General features: G+C 40.8%; 1 protein-coding gene and 1 pseudogene across 1 annotated transcript in view; one reads left to right on the top strand and one right to left on the bottom strand.

The window, feature by feature from the left end:
- The window catches only part of NOXRED1 (NADP dependent oxidoreductase domain containing 1), a 40,412-nt gene that overhangs the window by 1,680 nt on the left and 26,279 nt on the right, over positions 1-12,453 (bottom strand). The gene's annotated exons all lie outside the window — the stretch shown is intronic.
- Positions 30-518, top strand: LOC101030816 (small ribosomal subunit protein eS24 pseudogene; annotated as a pseudogene).

The following is a 12,453-nucleotide window of genomic DNA, read 5'->3' as shown; positions in this document are numbered from 1 at the left end:
AAAAATCGTTTTCCTCCCTGGCTGTCTAAGGATAGGCCGCCATCATGAATGACACAGTAACTATCCTCACTAGAAAGTTCATGACCAACCGACTACTTCAGAGGAAACCAGTGGTCATTGATGTCCTTCACCCTGGGAAGGCAACAGTGCCTAAGACAGAAATTCGGGAAAAACTAGCCAAAATATGCAAGACCACACTGGATGTCATCTTTGTATTTGGATTCAGAACTCATTTTCGTGGTGGCAAGACAACTGGCTTTGGCATGATTTATGATTCCCTGGATTATGCAAAGAAAAATGAACCCAAACATAGACTTGCAAGACATGGTCTGTATAAGAAGAAAAAGACCTCAAGAAAGCAACGAAAGGAACGCAAAAACAGAATGAAGAAAGTCAGGGGGACTGCAAAGGCCAATGTTGGTGCTGGCAAAAAGTGCCGAAGGAGTAAAGATGCTGCAATGATGTTATCTATGGCCGTTGTGGATTTTTCACAAGAAGCTTAATAAACTAAAAATTTTCGTGTGAAAAAAAAAAATAAAGGTTGGGCACGGTGGCTCACGCCTGCAATCCCAGCACTTTCGTAGGCCAAGGTGGGTGGATCACAAGGTCAGAGGTTTGAGACCAGCCTGGCCAATATGGTGAAACCCAATCTCTACTCGGGAAGCTGAGGCAGGAGAATCACTTGAACCCAGGAGGCAGAGGCTGCAGTGAGCAGAGATCGTGCCATTGCACTCTAGTCTGGGCAACAAAAGTGAAACTCCATCCCCCAAAAAAAAACAAAAACAAAAAAATCAGGAGTAAGGCTAAGGCAAAATATCTGCTCTCACCAGTCTTATACAACATAGTACTAGGAAGTTCTAGGCAGTAAAATAAGGCAAGAAAAGGAAATTAAAAGGCATGAAGATTGGAAAGGAAAAAAAGAAATTGCCTCTATTTATAGATGACATTATTATCTATGTAGAAAACTCCAATGAATCTATTTTTTTTTTTTTTTTTTTTTTTTTTTTTTTTTTTTGAGATGTAGTCTTGCTCTGTCGCTTAGGCTGGAGTGCAGTGGCATGATCTTGGCTCACTGCAACCTCTGCCTCCCAGCTTCAAGTGATTCTCTAGCCTCAGCCTCCCGAGTAGCTGGGATTACAGGCACCTACCACCACGCCTGGCTAATTTTTTGTACTTTTAGTGGAGATGGGGTTTCACTGTGTTAGCCAGGATGCTCTCAATCTCCTGAACTCGAGATCCTCCCACCTCGGCCTCCCAAAGTGCTGGGATTACAGGTGTGAGCCACCGCACCCAGCCCAAGGAATCTATTTTTAAAACCTCCTAGAACTAATGAAATCAGCAAGGTTGCAGGATACAAAATAAACATACAAATACCAATTGTATTTACGTATAATAGTGATAAACATGTGGACACCAAAATTTAAAATGCTATTTCATTTATCTCTCCAAAAAATGACACACTTAGATGTAAATCCAATAAAATATGTATACAAGACTTGCATAATGAAAACTATAAGATGCTGATGAAATCAAAGAATATTTAGATAGAGAGACCTATTATATTAATGAATGGGAAAACTCAATAAAATTAAGATGTCAGTCTTCCAAAAATTGATCTATAGAATCATAAAATAAAAATTATCGACAACACCAGTTGCTGATGAGGATGCAGAGAAACTGGATCATACATTGCTACTGATAACGTAAAATGGTACTACTGTGAAAAACAGTTTGGCAGTCTCTTAAAAAAATAAATATGCAACTACCAAATGACAATACTTACACTCCTGGGCATTCATTCCAGGTAAGTGAACACTTATGCTCACACAAAAGCCTGTACATGAATGTTCATAACACCCTTATTCATAATAGCCAAAAACTGGAATCAACCCAGATGTCCTTCAGCAGGTGAATGGTTAAACAAATTGTGATACAGCCATGCTGTGGAATACTATTCAGCAATAAAAGCAAACTATTTCATACACACAACAACTTGGATGAATCTCCAGAGACTTATGCTGAATGAAAAAAGGCAGTCCCAAAAGGTCGCATACATATGATTCCATTTATATAACATTCTCAAAATGACAAAATTATAGGAATGAAGAACACATTAGTGGTTGCCAGGTTGGAAGCTGTGAGGAGGCAACATGAAAAATTATTTAGTGAAAGAACTGTTCTGTATCTTAACTGTATCGATGTCAATATCCTGGCTGTGATATTGTACAACGGGTTTGCAATATCTATTTCCATTGATGGAAAATGGATACATGGGTACATGGGATTTCATTATTATTTCTTAACAATTTCATGTGAATCTGTATTTATCTCAAAATAAAAAAAATTATCTTGGCTAGGTGTGATGGCTCACACCTGTAATCCCAGCACTTTGGGAGGCTGATGTAGGCAGATCATTTGAGGAGGTCAGGAGTTCAAGACCAGCCTGGTCAACATGGTGAAACCCTGTGTCTACTAAAAGCAAAACAAAAAATCAGTGAGGCTTACTGGCTATAATCCCAGCTACTCAGGAGGCTGAGGCAGAAGAATCATTTGAACCCGGGAAGCAGAGGCTACAGTGAGCCAAGATTGTGCCACTCACTCTAGCCTGGGCAACAGAGCTAAATTCCATCTCAAAAAAAAAAAAAAAAAAAAAAAATTATCTTGACTTCCAGTTTCTGGTCTGACATGGAAGAAGTTAGAAGTTGCCACTCTATCCTAACAATAATTAAAAAGCTGAACTAAAAAATCAATAACTCTTCTTGGCTGGGCGCAGTGGCTCACGCCTGTAATCCCAGCACTTTGGGAGGCTGAGGCAGGTGGATCACGAGGTCAAGAGATCGAGACCATCCTGGTAAACATGGTCAAACCCCGTCTCTACTAAAAATACAAAAAATTAGCTGGGCGTGGTGGTGCGTGCCTGTAATCCCAGCCACTCAGGAGGCTGAGGCAGGAGAATTGCCTGAACCCAGGAGGCGGAGGTTGCAGTGAGCCGAGATCGCGCCATTGCACTCCAGCCTGGGTAACAAGAGCGAAACTCCATCTCAAAAAAAAAGAAAAAAAATCAATAACTCTTCTTAGATATGTCAGAGAGGTAGGATCACAGGGCAAATTACTATGCCTAAGATTGCAGGGATCAAAAAGCAAATGCTCAGAATTAGCTTGCTAGAGCAGCAACCCATGAGCAGAAACCTCTATGGGAACCCGTGCCAAGATAGGGAACCCAGGACTGTAACTGACAAAATTGCTGGAGGTTCAGAGTGGACAAGTCTGAGAATAAAAACGTCAGGAGGACCCTATCACTGGGGACCCCCCACTTATGATTTTTTATCTCTAGGAACTTAACCAGGTTCTCAGTGGATATCTGAGAAAAATCCCTGTGCTTCCATTAGAGGGAGGGGAAAGGAATCACTTTGAAATATGCCAGGGTATTCTGTTCTTAGCAAGGTCTGCCCTCGGGAGAAACTATTTAACCAGAGCTGAACCTTCTGAGGTTTTATTCGAACCTAACTGACCTGGAGAAGAAAAATATCCAGTTCCAGTCAGGTCTACCCTTCCAGTGGAAGGAGGAATGGGCTCCTCAACTCCAGCCCACTTTAGCCAACCTGTTCCACTGAAGGAGGAGAAAAAACCTGAGAAATACTTGTGAAGTTCACAGCCCAGGGCACAGGCTCACTCAAAGACTGAGACCTACTCACAGGACCATAGAACACTTCCCCTCCCCAACTCCTTCCTACATTATTAAAGGCCTATTTTCTGGCTGGGTGCGATGGCTCACACCTGTAATCCTAGCACTTTGGGAGGCTGAGGCAGGTGGATCACGAGGTCAGCAGTTTGACACCAGACTGGCCAACATGGTAAAACCCCATCTCTACTAAAAATACAAAAATTAGCTGGGTGTGGTGGCAGGCGCCTGTAATCCCAGCTACTTACGAGGCTGAGGCTGGAGAATCATTTGAACCCAGGAGGTGGAGGTTGCAGTGAGCTGAGATCATGCCATTAAAAAACAAAACAAGGCCAGGTGCAGTGGCTCGCACCTGTAATTCCAGCACTTTGGGAGGCCGAGGTGGGTGGATCACCTGAGGTCAGGAGTTCAAGACCAGTCTGGCCATCATGGTGAAACCCCATCTTTAAAAAAAAAAAAAAAAACAAACCTACTTACTTACAGCAGTTCTTTTTACCTGGTACATCGTATCATGTCTGACTATCAAGAAAAAGTTAACAGGCATACTGAAAGCCAAAAAAATGAAAAAGCACCAAAATCCACAATTTAAAAAGGTAGAACAAGCATAAGAAGTACATATGGGAGGAATATTAGAATAACAGACTGGGAATTTAAAGTAACTATGACCGAGGCCAAGTGAGGTGACTCACTCCTGTAATCCCAGCAATCTGGGAGGCTGATGCTTGAGCCCAGGAATTCAAGCTTGGGCAACTAAGTGAGACCCAGTGTCTAAAAAAAAAAAACTAGCCAGGCATGATGGCATGTGCCTGTGGTCCAGCTGTTTGGGAGAGGTGGGAAGATCACTTGAGCTTGAGAGATTGTAGCTGCAGTGAGCAGTGATCATGCCACTGCACTCCAGCCTGGGTAAGAGAGCAAGACCCTGTCTCCAAAAATAAAATAACTATGGCTAATATGCTAAAGGATCTAATAAATAAAGTAGATAGCAAGAACAGCCAGGCAATGGAAGCAGAGAGATGGAAGTTTAGGAACCAAAAATAAATACTACCTATCAAAAACACTGTGACAGATACGAAGAATGTCTTTGAGGGCCCTGTTAGTGGACTGTACATGCCTGAAGAAATAATCTCTGAATTTGAGGATATTTTAACAGAAACCTCCAAAACTGAAAAGCAAAGAACGCAAAGACTGAAAAATACAGAACAAAACATCCAAGGACTGTGGGACAACTACAAAAGATGTAACATGCAAATAATGAGACCAGAAGGAGGAGGGAAAGGAACAGAAGAAATATTTGAAACAATAATGACTGAGAATTTCCCCAAATTAATGTCAGACACCAAACCATAGATCCAGGAAGCTCAAGAAGATACCAAGCAGAATAAATAACAAAAACAAACAAACAAAAAACTATGCCTAAACATATAATTTTGAGACTACAAAAAAACAATAATAAAAAGTCTTGAGAGAAACCAGAGGGAAAAAAACACTGTACCTATAGAAAAACAAAGACAAGAAAGCTGACTTCTTAACATCATGTGAGCAAGGAGAGAGTGCAGTGAAATATTTAAAGTGCAGAAAAAAAAAATCACTAACCTAGAACTCAGTGCAAAGTTATCCTGCAAAAGTGAAGGAGAAATAAAGACTTTGCCAAACAAAAATTGAGGGAAATTGTAGACCTGTCTTGCAAGAAATGTTCAAAGAAGTTCCTTAGAGAGGAGGGAAATGATACAGGTCAGAAACACAGATCTACATAAAGAAAAGAAAAGCACTGAAGAAGGAACAAATGAAGACAAACTTTAAAACTTTATAGCACACTGGTTAGGTAGAAAAAGAAAAATAAACTTTAAAACTTTAGTTTTTCTTACTCCTTATTGATCTAACAGATAACACTGTAAACCAGAAAGTATCTGAGACAAGTCTCAATCAATTTAGAAAGTTTATTTTGCCAAGGTTGAGGCTATGCACCCATGACGCAGCCTCAGGAGGTCCTGATGACATGTGCCTAAGGTAGTCGGGGCACAGCTTGGTTTTATACATTTTAGGGAGACATGAGACATCAATTCACTATATGTAAGATGTACATTGGTTCAGTCTGGAAAGGTGGGACAACTGGAAGTGGGGCAGGGGTTTCCAGGTCATAGGCAGGTAAGAGATGAACAATTTTACTCTTTTGAGTTTCTGATGAGCCTTTCACTGGATACACAATTTATAGTAATAGTCACTTATGCCTTACAATGACTTAGTAAAACAACAGGGTAAATGTTTAAATGTACGTTGCAAAGTTGTAGGGTACAAGATTAATATACATAAGTCAGTCTCTTTTCTATATACCATCAATGAAGAAGTGGAATTTGAAATTAAAAACACATTACCATTTATATCAGCACCCCTCAACATGAAATACTTACATATAAATCTAACAAAATATGTGCAAGATCTATATAAGGAAAATGACAAAACTGATCAGAGAAGTCAAAGAACAACAAAATAAATATAGAAATTTCATGTTTATGGATAAGAAGACTCAATATTTTATAAGGATATTGAAAAATTGATTCTATAAATGGGTCCAGGTATGGTGGCTCACACCCGTAATCCCAACACTTTGGGAGGCCAAGGTGGGTGGATCACTTGAGGTCAGGAATTTGAGACCATCCTGGCCAACATAGTGAAACTCTACTAAAATACAAAAATTAGCTGGGCATGGTGGCAGGTGCCTGTAATCCCAGCTACTGAGGCAGGAAAATTGCTTGAACCCAGGAGGCAGAGGTTGCAGTGATAGTGCCACTTCACTCCACCCTGGGCAACAAAGTGAGACTGTCTCAAAAAAAAAAAAAAAAAAAAAAAGTTTAAATGGAAGGACTCAGAACAGGCTGGGTGTGATGGCTCATGCCTGTAATTCTAGAACTTTGGGAGTCTGAGGCAGGAGGATCACCTGAGGCCAGAAGCTTGAGACCAGCCTCAGCAACAGAGCAAGATCCAGTCTCTACAAAAACTACACATAAAATTAGCTGGGCACAGTGGTGTGCACATGTAGTTCTGTAGTTCCAGCTACTCAGGAAGCTGAAGTGGGAGGGCTGCTTGAGCCCAGAAAGTTGAGGCTACAGTGAGCCGATATTGTGCCACTGCACTCCAGCCTGGGAAACAGAGCAAGAAAAAACAAAAAACTCAGAATAGCCAACTCAGTATTGAAAGGGAAGAACAAAGTCAGAGGAATAACACTACCCAACTTCAAGACATACTTTAAAGCTACAATAATCGAGACAGTGTGGTATTGGTGAAAAACAAATGGAATAGAATAGAAATAGAGTGGAATAGAATAGAAAGCCCAGAAACAGACCCACGTAAATATAGTTAACTGATCTTTGACAAAGGAGCAAAAGCAGTACAATAGAGAAAAGACAGTCTCTTCACAAATGGTACTGAAGAACTTGGACATCCAGAGGCAAAAAAAAAAAAATCTAACCACAAACCTTACACCCTTCACAGAAGTTAAGCCAAAATGTGTCACATGCAGAACTGTAAAACTCCTGGAAGATAACATAGGAGAAAATCTAGATGACCTTGGGTTTGGCAGTGACTTTATGGTTGTAACACCAAAGGCATGATCCATGAAAAAAATAATTGACTAGCTGTAATAACTAAATTAAATAAATAAATAATTACAACCAAAAGTCTGCTCCGTGAAAGATACTGTCAAGAGAATGAAAACACAAGCCACAGACTAGAGAAAATATTTGCAGAAGACAAATAAAGGACTGTTATCTAAAATATACAAAGAACTCTTAAAATTCAACAATAGGAACACAACCCAGTTTAAAAATGGGCCAGAGACCTTAACAGACACAGATGGTCAGTAAGCATATGAGAAGATGCTACACATCAGGCTGGGCACTGGGGTTTACGCCTGTAATCCCAGCACTTTGGGAGGCTGAAGCAGGCGGATCGCCTGATGTTAGGAGTTCAAGACCAGCCTGCCCAACATGGTGAAACCCACCCCCATCTCTACTAAAAATACAAAAATTAGCCAGGCATGGTGATGGGCACCTGTAAACCCAGCTACTCAGGAGGCTGAGGCATGAGAATCTCTTGAATCTGGGAGGCAGAGGTTGTAGTGAGGCGAGATTGTGCCACTGCACTCCAGCCTGGGTGAGAGCAAGACTCTGTCTCAGGAAAAAAAGAAAAAGATGCTACACATAAGATGTCAACAGGAAAATGCAAATTAAAACAACAATGAAATACTACTACACAACTATTAGAATAGCCAAAACCTAGAAAACTGACAACACCAAATGCTAGTGAGGATGTGGAACAAGAGGAACTCTTACTGCTGGTAGGAATGCAAATGGTATAGCTACTTTGAAGACAGTTTGTCAGTTTCTTATAAAACTAAATATCATCTTACCATACAATCCAGCAATTGTGCTCCTCAGTATTTACCCAAAGGAGTTGAAAACTTAGGTCTACAGAAAAACCTGCATGCAGATATTTATAGTAAACTAACATGTCCTTCAGTGGGTAAATAAACTATGGTACATCCAGACAATGGAACGTTAGCGCAAAAAAGAAATGAATAATCAACCAATTAAAATACATAGAAGAGGAAGAGACCAGGCACAGTGGCTTACACCCATAAAATATTCTTTATGATACTATAATGATGGATACTTGTTAATACACATTTAACATAGAATGTACATCAAGAGTCAACTCTAATGTAACTATGGGCCTGGGGTAATAAATGATATGTCAGTGTTGGTTCAGGAATTGTAACAAATGTGCTACCCTGGTGGGGGATGTTAATGGTGGAGGCCACCACACGTGTGAGGACAGGAAAATCTCTGTACTTTGAATTTTGTTATGAACCTAAAACTGCTCTAAAAAATAAAACTACTTTAAAAAATTATCTCAGAAAAAGAGGCTACAATTTAAAAGTATAACCCACTAGGAATACATAAAAATTGTGAACTTTTATTTGTTCATCAGATTATATGGCTTCAGACCTTATTTATTCATGTATTTAGAGACCAGGTCTCACTCTGTTGCCCAGACTGGAATGCAATGGCACAGTCTTGGCTCACTGCAGCCTTAATCTCCCCTGGCTCAAGCAGTCATCCCACCTCACAGTCTCCTGAGTAGCTGAGACTACAGGTATATGCTGCCATGCCCAGCTAGTTTTTGTATATTTTTAAGAGACGGGTTGTTTTGCCATGTTGCCCAGGCTGGTCTCAAACTGCTGGTCTCAAACTCCTGGGTTCAAGCACTCTGCCCACCTTGGCCTCCCAAAGTGCTGGGATAGGTGTGAGCCACTAAGCCTAGCTCAGACTTTATAAAGCAAAGATGATTAGAAATATTAAGAGAATCTGGGCCGGGTGCGGTGGCTCATGCCTATCATTCCAGCACTTTGGGAGGCCAAGGCGGGTGGATCACAAGGTCAAGAGATCGAGACCATCCTGGTCAACATGGTGAACCCCCCGTCTCTACTAAAAAAAAATACAAAAAATTAGCTGGGCATGGTGGCGCGTGCCTGTAATCCCAGCTACTCAGGAGGCTGAGGAAGAAGAACTGCCTGAACCAGGAGGTGGAGGTTGTGGTGAGCTGAGGTTGCGCCATTGCACTCCAGCCTTGGTAACAAGAGTGAAACTCCGTCTCAAAAAAAAAGATTAAGAGAATCTGAGAAACTGCAGTCATAATGAAAATATCATGCCATGTATCTCTCCCTCTAACAGACCGTCTGACAAAGACAAATGTAGAGCATCACTTCTCCAACTTTAATGTGTGTAAGTATCACCACAGACCTTGTAAAAGTGCAAATTCTGATTCCATAGGTCTGGGGAACCAGATTCTGCATTTTCTTTCTTTCTTTCTTTCTTTCTTTTTTTTTTTTTTTTTTTTTTTGAGACGGAGTTTTGCTCTTGTTACCCAGGCTGGAGTGCAATGGCGCGATCTCGGCTCACCGCAACCTCCGCCTCCTGGGTTCAGGCAATTCTCCTGCCTCAGCCTCCTGAGTGGCTGGGATTACAGGCACGCGCCACCATGCCCAGCTAGTTTTTTGTAATTTTAGTAGAGACGGGGTTTCACCATGTTGACCAGGATGGTCTCGATCTCTTGACCTCGTGATCCGCCCGCCTCAGCCTCCCAAAGTGCTGGGATTACAGGCTTGAGCCACCACACCCAGCTTCTTTTTTTTTTTTTTAAGAGACGGGGTCTCGCTATGTTGCTTAGGCTGGCGTGCAGTGGCTATTCACAGGCGCGATCCCACTACTGATCAGCACCGGAGTTTGGACCTGCTTCGTTTCCGGCCTGGGCCGGTTCATCCCTCCTTAGGCAACCTGGTGGTCTCCCGCTCCCAGGAGGTCACCACATTGACGCCGAACGTAGTGCAGACACCCAATCGGCACACCGCACTGCAACCCAGAACTCCTGGGCTCAAGCGATCCTCCCACCTCAGCCTCCTGAGCAGCTGGGACTATAGGCACCCACCCCCGCACCCGGCTCTGCATTTCTAAGCAAGCTTCCAAATGATGCTCATGGATGCTGGCTTTGTGCCCCAAAATATAATAATTTCAAAGGCCAATAGCATATAACTGAAGAGGTTAAATAAAAACGTTCTTAGCTCTAATTATTTTTATTATAATGCTGCTTGAATATGTATGGCTCATTTAATTATAATAAAAATATAATTTTATAAAAATAATTTTTTCTGGTCTTTGATGCTCGGCTCTAATTGTAAAATAAATAAATAAATAAATAAATGTATTTTATTATAATTAAAATCAAACAAGCCACAAATATTCAAGAATCTAAGAAAAATAGCCACAAAATAAAGCAAAAGAAAGAATAAATTAATTATTAAAGACAAAAATGAAAATGCTTGAAATAAAAAAGAATAGCTCAATAGAATTACTAAAACCATGACCTGGTTGTTTTAAAAGATCATTAAAATAAGCTTCTAACAAACTGAACCAAGGAAAAAGTTTATTTTTTATTTACTAATTTTTTTTTTTTTTTTTTTAGAGAGACAGGGTTTTATCATGTTGGCCAGGCTGGTCTCGAACTCCTGACCTCAAGCAATCCACCTGCCTCGTCCTCCCAAAGTGCTGGAATTACAGGCATGAGTCACTGCACACGGACAAGAAAAAAGTTTAAAACACAGACATAATCTTAGAAATGCAAAATGACATAAAATATGATGAGATTATTTTTAAACAAAATATAAAAGTACAGCTTTATGCCAACCAACTTGAAATTGATTTTTATCTAGGAAAATATGAATTACCAGCCGGGTGCGGTGGCTCACACCTATAATCCCAGCACTTTGGGAGGCTGAAGCAGGAGAATCACTTGAACCCAGGGGAGGCAGAGGATGGAGTGAGCCGAGATCACACCACTGCACTCCAGCCTGAGCGACAGAACAAGACTCCATCTCAAAAAGAAAGAAAGAAAGAAAGAAAATATGAATTACCAAATTAACTCAAGAAGTAGTAAACATCAACTAGTATAAACTAGAAATCATAAACCAGTACATCATAAACTAGAAAAATTAAAAAGATCGTCACATTGCAACCTCCCCACCTTCCAAGATATTTGGACCAAATGGATCCACAGTTAAGTTGTCTAGGAGTTTCTGGGTTGGTGAACACATGGAGATACTAGTAGGGTAGCACATGCAGAGAGGGCAGGGCGGCTCCTCGCACTCCCTCCCTACCCTCATACCTTGTCCTATACATCTCTTCCATTTGGCTGCCCTTGAATTATTCAGTGTCCCAGCAGGAGAGCCTGGATGGCTAATCTTAGGTCAGGTGACTGTACTCATACCTGGTTGTCGGAATGTAAATAGAGTTTGTAAAATCTCTAATTTCCCCATTTTCATCAAGATCTTGAGAACTCAAGAATAGGCAGACCCCATGGAATAATTCTGTGTACACTGAATTTAGCAGCTATGCTACGAAAACATGGAACAGAGGAAAGAAGATACAAAACCATCATGGTGCCAGATTGCAGAACAGAAATTCAGGATTACTAAAGACCTCCAAAGAAATGTAACCTGGACCTGTTATTCTCTCCTCACTTGTTTTCCATTGTTTCTGGAGAAATCACAATCAGCCCAAGAGATCAATGCCTGCCTTTCAAATTAAGTGGGCAAGCCCACTTAATATAATGGCAAAGGCTTCCTACTGCTATGAGGTTAACACAACTTTGACACCAAATTTGAAAACTACAGACCTATTTCACTTTTGAATAAGATATCTTAAATACCATTCAAGGAAAACAGATCTGGAAGTATACTAAAGAAGATTTATCTTTAAAATACAAGGGGCTGGGCACAGTGGCTCACACCTGTAATCCTAGCACTTTGGGAGGCCAAGGCAGGTGGATCACCTGAGATCAGGAGTTCGAGACCAGACTGGCTAACATGGTGAAACCCGTTTCTACTAAAACTACAAAAAAATTAGCCAGGCGTGGTGATCCAAGCCTGTTATCCCAGCTACTGGGGAGGCTGAAGCAGGAGAATTGCTTGAACCTGGGAGGTGGAGGTTGCAATGGGCTATGATCATGCCATTACACTCTAGCTTGGGCAACAAGAGCAAAACTCTATCTCCCCCCGCCAAAAAAAAAAAAAAAGGAATACAAGGAAAATTTGACAGGAAAACCCATGTAGTTTACAACATTAATTAAATATTACAATCTTAAAGGAGAGGAGAAACAAAAATCTTATTAAATGCTTAAGAGGAAAACTGATAAAATTTGAAATAGATTTTCTTAAAACT

This window comes from Saimiri boliviensis, chromosome 2, assembly GCF_048565385.1.
Source record: "Saimiri boliviensis isolate mSaiBol1 chromosome 2, mSaiBol1.pri, whole genome shotgun sequence".
NCBI classification, from domain to species: domain Eukaryota; kingdom Metazoa; phylum Chordata; class Mammalia; order Primates; family Cebidae; genus Saimiri; species Saimiri boliviensis.
This window is presented reverse-complemented; position numbering and strand designations above follow the sequence as displayed.